This window comes from Hippocampus comes, unplaced genomic scaffold (assembly GCF_001891065.2).
Source record: "Hippocampus comes isolate QL1 unplaced genomic scaffold, H_comes_QL1_v1.1 scaffold96, whole genome shotgun sequence".
In the NCBI taxonomy this organism is placed as follows: Eukaryota; Metazoa; Chordata; class Actinopteri; order Syngnathiformes; family Syngnathidae; genus Hippocampus; species Hippocampus comes.
In genome coordinates this window covers 865,483-876,358 of record NW_017806074.1, presented here as the reverse complement: position 1 = coordinate 876,358, position 10,876 = coordinate 865,483, and positions in this window count along the sequence as shown.

The window sequence follows — 10,876 nt, the reverse complement described above, 5'->3', positions numbered from 1 at the left end:
ACCCTCGCGAGCTTGAATATCGACACGCAACAAAACGATCCTTTTTAATCTTTTCTCCTAGTGTTCGTGATTCGAAACTGTGATTGGAACTTTGCGGTGCCAGTCGATAACTGCGTCGTGTCGGTGCTTTCGCGAACAAAGGAAGGGGCTTGCGAGGAGTAGTCGGCTACGCGGAGCGTCAGTGGAGGGAGAGGAGCACTAGAGCGGGGCTGTTTACAATAATAACACGACTGACATGACGTCATTTGATTGACAGACGCCACGGCCAATGGCAGTGCCTGCCAGCCAACGGCAACACGCTATATTTGGAAAGGGGGTTACATCATCCAGGTACTGCTTTGGCGAAGAGAGGGAGGGACTTCCGCAGCGGCTCTCAATTTGTAGTCCGGGAAAAGACAATGAATGGATTAGTTTGTTGACGGTTAGGGAACCACCGACTGCATTAAAAATACAATTTATATTATAAGTATCATTTTAAAAGCATTTTACAACTACTCTAAGTGTCCAAATTAGACATTATCAACATTTTATCAGCATTGACTGAGAGGTGTGTGGTAGCGTACACTTTTTTTTTTTAAAGAAAGGGTCATTATGATGTCGGTATTGCACACAGGTGTAAATAGATGGATAACCAGTTTTTAAATAGGGGGTTTGTAAGACTATATGTGTTATCAAAAAATGGGCATTGCCTTTTTTGAGGAACTTTTGGAATTCAATGTACAACATAAAACACAATAACAAAAACTGACATTTATGAGTACTTTGTATATTAGTCGATAAAATCACATTTTTGCTTCCTCTTTGTGTCCTACTAGGAGTTGTAAGGCAATGAGCGTTCACCCAATTTTATTTTACACTGACAATATTTTGGGACAGTGGTGCTGTCTGTGACCATGTGTAGTGTTACCAGGCTGGAAAAATGTAAGTTAAGTCCCGTGTAACAACGTATACAGCAAAAATGTTGGTATTGATGAGAGTGAATCCCACACTTTATTATCGCACCACATTATGTCACACACAGACGCTTGATCAGTGGTGGAAGGCGGCCTCCAAGTGCCCACTTCACAGTGGCCAACTTTACGTCATCCTCCAGTGGAGATCCTCTTGTAGTTCCTTTTAAAAGTACTTTGCGCGTGTCGACCCCCTGCATTGGAGCCAGCAAATCCTTTTGCCATGTAGCCTATGAGCCTTTCCTGCATTGAATTTAAAGAGATGAGAGGAGCTGCTTCCACTGGCTGTGTTCACTCTCACAATGGAGCGAAGCTCCCTTTCTAGCTGCGCCTGTCTACAAAAAATACCAAACGTAAGACATTTTTTTCTGCACTTTGGGCCAGACTTGTGATGGGCACAACATATTTTAAAAATTCATTATAAAATGATGTGGGGGGTCAAATCTGGACCTCAGGCCTTGGGTTTGACACCTAGGTTACAGTATCTAGTCATTTGAATATAAATATACAACTTAGAGATTACCAGCTTCTTATCACCCATTACTGGAACAGTGTGCACTTTTTTAGATAAAAAGATGTTTACGCCAAACATTTGCTATTATATATACTGGTACTATTAAAAAAAATTAGACAGTCAACATCTTATCCACAATTACACAAGCAGTATACACAGTTGTCGAGACAATAAACACAGTTTAGCCCATAAGTGTCATTAAAAATTTTCTTATAGTGCAGCACTATTCTTTTTTTACACTAAAACCTATATTTCTACTAAATGTAAATGTCCACACCAGAGACTTGCTGCTTTGTATCAGCATTTACTGAAGCAGTGTACACACACTCTTTTAGAAACAGTAAACACAACTTAGCATATTAGTAAAATCAAGTCTTTCATTCTCTTTTTTTTTAATCTAAAACCCACATTTCCAGCATCTACATTGACTATATTTGTTTTAGCTTTCAATGAATCAATACAAACTGTCAGAGACAGTAAACACAATTTCGCCCATACCTGTAATTGTAATACCTGCAGTGTTAGTAAGTATTGTATTGTATTCATATACGCTTTTTATTTTACTTTGCATCCTAGACCTAAATGTTGTGCCTGCTTTTCAGCTTTTTAAATTATAATAGTGAGCATTGTTTTTGTGTTCCCTGCTCATTTCCAACAATTCATATGTTCTGATAATTTCTAGACAGTTATTACTAGCTACAGGAATCCTGTGTGGTTTGCGTTGACGCAGAATGACGTCATGCTATTGTCATAACTGCATACTGTACCTAATTAGAAGATTGGCTCTTGAATTGGGCAGGATACAAAAAAAATGTAAATATCCACTGATGTCAGCATGTGTTTTAAGAAGAAAAAGCTCAAATAATCAAACGAAGTGTTACTGTGGTTTCAAATATGACCACCATGTCGCTCCGTGATTTCAAAAGGAGCCTACGCTTTCACTTACAATAAAAGCGGGTGTGTCAGTTTAACTTGTAAATGCTTTCTGTCTTGGAGCAGCATTAAAACTGGATTTTTTTTTTTTTTTTTTTTTTTTTTTTAGATGCTCAATGGGCTGCAAAACAAACATTGCATGTCATGACCTAAACACAGACGTTTAATTTCGGCAAAAACGTAATGGATGAAGTGAGCTATTGAAAGATTATTTATAACTCGCATCAAACCCGCAAGAGAACTGGAAGTGCATCCAGAGAGAGCAGACCTCCACGAGGTCACTGATTCTGTTATTCCCGCAGAACTTGATGTTCACATTTATCTCGTAAACTTCGACACGTAACAACCCTCTCCTCCTTCACTTTGGCGCACATCCTCCTGACGAACGTCATGACAAGTAGTCTGATACTTGCTGGTTAATCCTCAAAGACTCATGGACGCACACGAGGATGTAAACTTCCATTTTGGAGATTTTAAACTCAAATAAATCCTTTGACGTTTTTAAAAGATGTCTGAGACGAGTCACACCTCCTTGAAAACTTTATAATGTATTTGTTCTTAATGGGCAGCGCTAGTACAATCGAACCTCCAAAGTGCAACAAAATGCAGGTTCACTTCCAATGTAGATTCACTTTCAAGTTTTAATTCAAAACTTTTTTTCCATAGGCTCATGTAAGGTCAACAAAATCAAACGGCTGCCGTAATAAAACCTTTGCCAAGTATACAGGTGATTTTAATTCTAATTTTAACTGTAAAACTAGGTTAACTGCTGTTGAATACAACTAAAATAAAGTAAAAATATTCTTCCTCTGCCGACACTGGACAGATCTGTAACAGTGAAGGAACTATACTGTCATGTAGCCTTTTATAGATTCTACAAGAAGTATTCCACGCAAGTGTTGGGTGGAGCACGACATTAGACTCTTGGTTAGCAGGTTTTTTAATTTGTACACGTTTCATTCATGCGAATATCTGAGACCTGTGTGTGTGTGTGTGTGCGTGTGTGCGCGTGTGTGTGTGTGTGTGTGTGTGTGTGTGTGTGTGTGTGTGTGTGTGTGTGTGTGTGTGTGTGTGTAGATATATTTAAACAGCGTGTGACATTTGTCTCGAAAAAAATAATTGCGCATGTCCACTAATCCACAAACTCACATTCAACAATCCACATGCAGAATTTCCAAATAAGCCATGATAAATGCTCACATAGCATGAACCAACATGTGAAAACTGTGCTGAAAAAACATGTGAACGTTGCACATGCGTTTGTCGATCTCCAAAAACACGTGAATGTGAGGCACGCGTTTGTGGCTCTCACAAACATAATGTGAAAATCACCAAAATATTTGTGTGAATAATTTGAGACAAGTCTTTCCCCTTTTCTCTTTACGAGCCAATTTTTGCCAGCCAATTAATTACTCGTAAGTCACGACACCAGTGTACAGTGGACCTCCACTATTCACAAGCGACATTGCCGGCATATATAATTGACACTCATTATAAATGCAATCGGGAAAAAAATATCTTGAATATTGGGTTCAGCCCCCTATCCCCCCTCCCCAAAACGTAAATAATATTGAAAAAAAATATCCGTTGAGGTGGAAATTCGTGGGTGCTGAACCACAAATATGCAGGGTATCAACAATCAGCAGCTTTACCAGTGGAGAAATTTGCCCTCCCGTATCATGCTCTTCTGTCTATTTTGTTGTCCTTTTAAATCCCTCTTACGGGAAGCCAACAAAACATTCAGTGTGTGGAAAAAATATTATTTGTATAAAAACACAGATCTCCTAGTTTCCCCCTTGTAATGTGTGAACGTGTGAATGAGAAGGACCTGTTGTGCTGTAATATTTGAACACCAAGGCCCAGCATGTGACTTGTGTTTAGTCGCACCCTGACTTGACGCTAGGCTGTGTATTTGTCACGAGATCAAATGAAAGCACCATTTTGTTTCACTGATTATTTATTTATTTATTTGCAAGACGTGGATGGCTCCACCCCCCCCCCCCCCCCATAGGCCCACCTTGCGGCACTCGTGCTAAGAAGAGGTCAAAAGCCCGTGTAGTGTTTTCAGGGTGACCTGCTTGCGACTATTAGCCATTGATGAATGTATGTCCCACAAGTGTGCAGGCTGGACCTCACCAAAGGGGGAGGTGTCATAGCACGCCCCGCTCTAACCTCCCAGACAACCCCACCTCCACTATAGCGTGTGTGTCGACAGCCACACACACACACACACAGACACACACACACTGGCCTGCTGACAGGAGCACAAGGGGGCAGCTGCTACAGATGTCTCAGAGAGGGAGGGGGGAGGGGAGCCAAGTAGACATCAATGGAGAGTCTCACTAAAGTCCTCAGCGGGGCTCTTTGTGTTCTCTAAAGACCAAGAAAGGCGAATAAGCCGCGCTAATGTGTTGCTCATTTGCGGTGAATATTTAGCAGTGTTGCCACAAGTGGGCCGCCTTTGCGCCAGTGCACGCGAGGAGAAATTCCACGAGAAACCGTAAAAAAGGTTCCGGCAAAGGTTTGCCGTTTTGTCATGATTGACAAACAAATTTCTTAGAGTCGAAATGTCACCAATTGCAAAGCATTTATGAAATGCTCAGGCATGTTTTAAGAAACAATATGAGCGTATAAAAAAAAAAGTCAGGGTAACCACTAGTTAACATGAATATGTAAAAAGAATCAAGCACAGCTCTGATGATGGTGGCGTGATGCGAAAGTGATTCCATCTTAACATTCGCAACGGTCATACAAGTGTAAAAAGAAGTTGACCATTTTCCAAGTGGTCTTGGCCTGCCTGCTTGGTTGAGTTTGGAAGGCAGCATTCACATGTGACCAAACAAATCAAATAAGAACAGTTATCTTTTCATTCTACTGCAGGCCCTGTTATCGAACCTGATGAAAACAAAGTCAAAATAATAATAAGGAAGTCATATTGGTCAGGGAAATTTCTTTGAGAGAACAAGTCACAACCTTGCAAAAATAAAGTTATAAATTTCCTTATAAAAGGCCCTGTGACAAAAAGTCATCGTTTTACATGAATACAAGTATGAATGAATAAAGTTGTGTTCTTTCAAGGGTAAAAAAGTCACAACTTAAGTATTTATCGAAAAGATCAGTTCTGTTTTCTCACAAGGGAGTGATTTTCTTCAAACAAAAATAACCTATTAGTAGAACAAATCCAGATTTATTTTTAGGAAAAAGATCATTTTAGAACAAGAGATTATTTTAAAATTAATCGAAATATTCCTCCAAAAATGAAGTCAGATTTTTTGTTAAGAGGGAAGTGAGAATAAGAAATACAAGAAAAAATACAAGCATTACTTATCAGATTAATGTTTTATTTGTTTGACGTAAAAACTCATCCATCCATCCACTTTCGGTAGCCCCAGTTAGGGTAGGAGGTGTGCTGGAGCTTATCACAGCTGACTTGGGGCAAGAGGCGGTATACACTGTGGATTGGTCGCCTGCCAATCACAGGGCACATATAGACAAACAATCTAACTTGCGTTCACACCGAGGGACTGTTTAGACTCTTTTAACTGAACTAAGAAGCATGTTTATTGAAACGTGGGACTAAACCAGTGAGCAAGAGGACAGCATGCAAACTTCGCACAGGAAGGCCCGAGCCTCGATCCAAATCCCCAAAGTGTGTGTGTATATTTTCAGCAAAAAAAAAAAAAAAAGTTGTAATATGCCCCCCGTCCCCCAAACAAATAAAAAATCCCTGAAAACCTTAAAATTCAACCTTAAAAAAGCAGGGGGAAAAGTCATAATCTTCACAGAAATAAAGTTGGATTTTTTTTTTTCCAAGGAATTCTAATTTTTAATTTATTTTTCCGTCCATATGTAGTGATGTTGTCACTGAAACTCCCATGCTCTTAATATTAAGAAGAGTGTGACACCCAAACACGCAAGGCAGACTTACGACACAAATTTCATTATATCGAACTCAGAATTTCCCTTTGCATGGTGACTTTGTGGCTCAGCTGTCACTACGACACAGTCAAAACACAATACACAACACTGGCTCCTTTCAGGCTCGCGCCGAGCAGGAGACAAGGGCACGGGTGATGCGGTTTTTGTTTGGGCCTGCAAAATAAGCAGCAATGGATAAAGCACGGCGTCTTGAGTAGCATGGTTCGTTTGTGTAGTGGCATGTGACTTGTGTTTTCGTGAGTCATAAGGATCTCCTGCCTAATGGAAGGCGGTGTGCACTCATGTGATGCTGACACAATGCGGGACGGACTGTGTAGTAGTAGTGTTCGCTCTGCCCGGCTACTGTCAGGGCACTCGCGACCTCGAGGGTCTTTTAATCTTGGTTCATTTCCAACGTTCATGACAACGAGGCGTACAGCGGCTCTTGTTAATGTCACTTATAGAGAGTGGTCACAGTGTAATCAGCGGGTGGGAGAGGGAGGGGGGCGCGACAGGGTTTTCATATGAAACTCTCCTGCGAGACTGATGTGCAAGTGGTGCCAATGTGGATTTGAAAATGTGACTACAGGCGCATGTATGTACAGCGTGTGTGTGTGTGTGTGTGTGTGTGTGTGTGTGTGTGTGTGTGTGTGTAACGTCCTCTTCCGTATGGTGTTTTTGCTGGCTCATCGCTGCCTCTCCACATGCCTGTTTAACAACACAGAGCTCCTCCTTGCTGGCTTCCTGTGCAAACCAGTTTATCTGTAAACAAGTGACTGCCCCCCCCCCCACACACACACCTCCTCGTCCCATTGTCCGTACTACAACTGAATACACACACACACACGCACATACACAATGGGCACCCTCTTACTTCTTGCCTGCTTTTGTAATTCCAGGTTTTTACTTTAAAAAAAAAATCTGGGGAAAAAAAATAGATGCTCATCTCTTGCCTGTGCCTGGATTGTGCCATTACAGGTCATGCCTTATTCACCGAAAAATGAAAGAAATGTTCTCTTCACCGAGACATCTTACTACAACAATACGTAAAGATAAAATATAGACGAGGGAACGTGCAGACAAGCGGTAATATTAAAACTGCAATCACGACTTCAATTAAAACGGCATACTTTTCAGAATCTTATGAGAGCAAAGTCAGATTTTTCAGTGCAAAATAAAAAAAATCTTCCAAGAATAAAATCATATTATAATAAGAAAAAAAGTTGTCATTTTACATGCGCACATGCGCTTGGCATAAAAACTGGCACATCTTCATTTTTGTGTCTAGTTTTATCATTTTGGGGAATTTGTAAGACTGCGCTGCTCCCTGCTGGGCTTTGCGGCGGACTCAGGATCTTTTCTATTCCACTCCCTCTGTGTACCTGACAATTTAATGACAAAAAGTAGGCTAAAACTTAGACCAGCTAAAAGCAGGTCTAAGTTGTGGCGCAGCTGGTGCAACCTAATTTGTAGTGCATTTGATCAAAGCGCGGTCAGACTGATTCTGCGCTCCGCTGGTACGCGTCATAGTTGTATTTCATTTATAAATATAACAATGGCATGCATTGAACGCTCTGAATCCTTGTAGAAATCAGTTCATTGAACGCAGCACACTGTCACAGATGGACACGAAGAACCTGGATGGAAGGTGGCCTCCAAGTGGTCGCTGTGTTTCACTGCTGTGATTTGTAATCATCCACCCGTGGCGGTACGCTTGCAAAATCGGACACAAAAGTCGTATTTTTTTAAAGAAAAAAACGTAATCGTATGGAAATGGTAATTTTGTTGAGAAAAAAATAGTTTCACTCGCACGAGAATCAAGTCAGATTTTTACGAGGACAAAAAGGAATCATGTGACAAGAAAGCCGTGTTTATTTCAGAGTAAAGTTGGAATTGTATAAGAATAAAATCGTAAACCATATGCCTGTGCCAACCTCCTCTGGGATTATTTTTAGAATTGAATGGCGATCCGTATTAAATAGTCCCAAAGGCTGAAGGTTACCCATACCTTCTTGAAAAGATCAAACTTGCCCTCAAAATGTCTCTCTGTGCTCCAAAGTTTGCCTGCAGATTTCCTGTTTTGTCTCGAATCCAAATGCGGCCCACTCTGATTGCTGTAACATTTACATAGACGGGATGACGGAGTGATACTCACCTCGCTTTTTTCATTGTGTTATTGCGTGTTAAGTTTGGACATGCCCGTCTTGCCCGTACCACTGACTCAGCTGAGGGAGTGACAACACAAAGCACCCAGGCTACATATGGCCCTCGGCATGATTTGTCAGCAATAAAGTGCTGACTTTGAAACTCAATTAAATTAAGAAAGTAAGCCGGATTTCTGATGCGATACTGGGCCTTGTTTTTAACCAGATTTTTGTTTTTTGTTTTTTATTAGCAGGCAATAAATCTTTTCATCTAAAACAAAAATTGGATTTGGGGATATTAAAGAGTTTTTCGGCCAATACATTTCATCAGTCATGTGAATGTATTCCACATGTGACACATATTGTGGAATTTATTTATTTTTTCCGCAATCGAACCCTTTCATGCACCCTGTAACCTGATAACGTAAGTTGTCCACTGTAGTAACCGCTGTCCCTCAAAGGGTTAAAGCCAAGGTGTTTGGAGAACAAAATAAAGGTTAGGCTAAATAAAGGTAAATGAACCATCAATTAATATAAAAGACAGTTTACTTGAATAATTCAGTTGAAGCTGTTGACCTACGAACCACTTTGACTTGCAGTGTCGTAAGTGTTCATGAAGACAACTTCACAGAGTGTGGATAAACTTAAGTCAATAAGTCAAAGTCAGATTACAACAGTAATGCAAACAAGCCTGTGGCTTTATTATTCCAACTTTTCAAGTTTCATGAAGCACTCTGTCAATGTGGACTGCACTTTGTGAGCACGGAACTTATATCGATAAAGAGATAAAATAAGTCATTCAGATATAAATCAATCGCTTAAAAAAAATTCTAAATTAAAGCCTACTGACTGACCGAAATTAAGCCTTTTTTGCATTAAGATAAGAAAACCTTTATTAGTCTCACAATGGAGAAATTCCCAATTCACAGCAGCAAAGTTATGAAAGGAAGAAGTAGAAGAACAAAATATAGGAGCTTAGATAAGTCAATATCGACTAAGGCTAACGGACAATGTAAAACGGCATATGCGGGCTAGCAAATAGCATCAGTGTGGCTGTGTTATTAACACTTACAAATGGGTATTTGAACACACATGTTGGAGCAGCACATCAAGGCAGATGAAATGACAATACTCACAGACATGTATTGTCTATCCTCTGTGAAGAGTGTGTGTGGTATATCCACATGTGTGTATTATATTGCCCCAAGAGGCCAAGGTGCACACACCAGAAGGAGCAGGACAATTTTCACTGAATTGAAGCAAAACCTCTGGCAAGAATGGTTCAATTCTTTACATCATATTTAAATATGCCATTATTGTATGTTTTTCTAAACTACACTATGATAGACGTTTCAATTTTGGAAGAAAATTGGCTGGAACGGAGTAATGCCATTTCGATTCATTTCAATAGAGAAAGATGACTTGTGCTACCACTGCACTTGTAAAAAACAAAACAAAAAAAGCGCCATCTTGTGGTGCAGTGACCTTTATGCCCCTTAGTCTCTGTATGTTCATTTTTTTTTCGAATGAAAAGGGCTCTGTGTTAAATATTAAACGTTAACCAGAGATAAAGAAAAGTGGTGCCACCGGGTGGGTCAGTGTCTTTTCTCCCTTTCGTTTGGTTACCTTTTTTAGTCGAATCACAGCTCGTACGAAACATAAAACGTCAGTAGCTGTGGTCCTGTGGGTGGAAACGCACTTACTTGGGTTCGTGCCAAAGTCGTTGAGGCTCATAAAGGGTTAATATCTCTGGGCCCTTCTCTCTCTCTCTCTCTCTCTCTCTCTCTCTCTCTCTCTCCCTCTCCCCCTCTCTCTCTCTCTCTCTCTCTCTCTCTCTCTCTCTCCCCACTCTTTCTCTCTCCCACTCTCTCTCTCTCTCTCTCTCCACCACTCTCTCTCTCACCCCCCACTCTCTCTCCTTTACTCTTCTCTCTCTCTCTCTCGCCTAGAGAGTACGTTTGCAAGCGGGCCAATCAGCGGCGAGCGCTGCTGCCCGCCGCCAGCCAATAGGAGGGCCAGCAGGCTCTGTCGAATTTGAATGAGGACAGTATCTTTCGGCGCCATTTTCGAGTGAGCTGCGATCGTTGGAGCAGCTGCTGTGTTTTTCAGCAGGATGCTGCGGACGTAAAGAGACGGAGAAACAGCCACCACCATCGCTTCTCTTCCCTTCTTGGATGGACGATAAAATAGTTTCTTTGACGGGGCGAGGGGAGAAGATGTGGAGTACAGAAGGAGAGAGAGGTATTTGCCGCCGCGCGACATTTTAATTTTGAGTTTTGACGGAGAAGGGGGGGGCTGTTGGAACCAGGAGAGCGACCGTGGTGGATGAGACGTTAGTCTTTTTTGGGGGGGCCAGCCTCGTAGCTACTAGCACGTTAGCTTAGCATATTAGCATCCATCGGGGGGGAGGGGTTGCG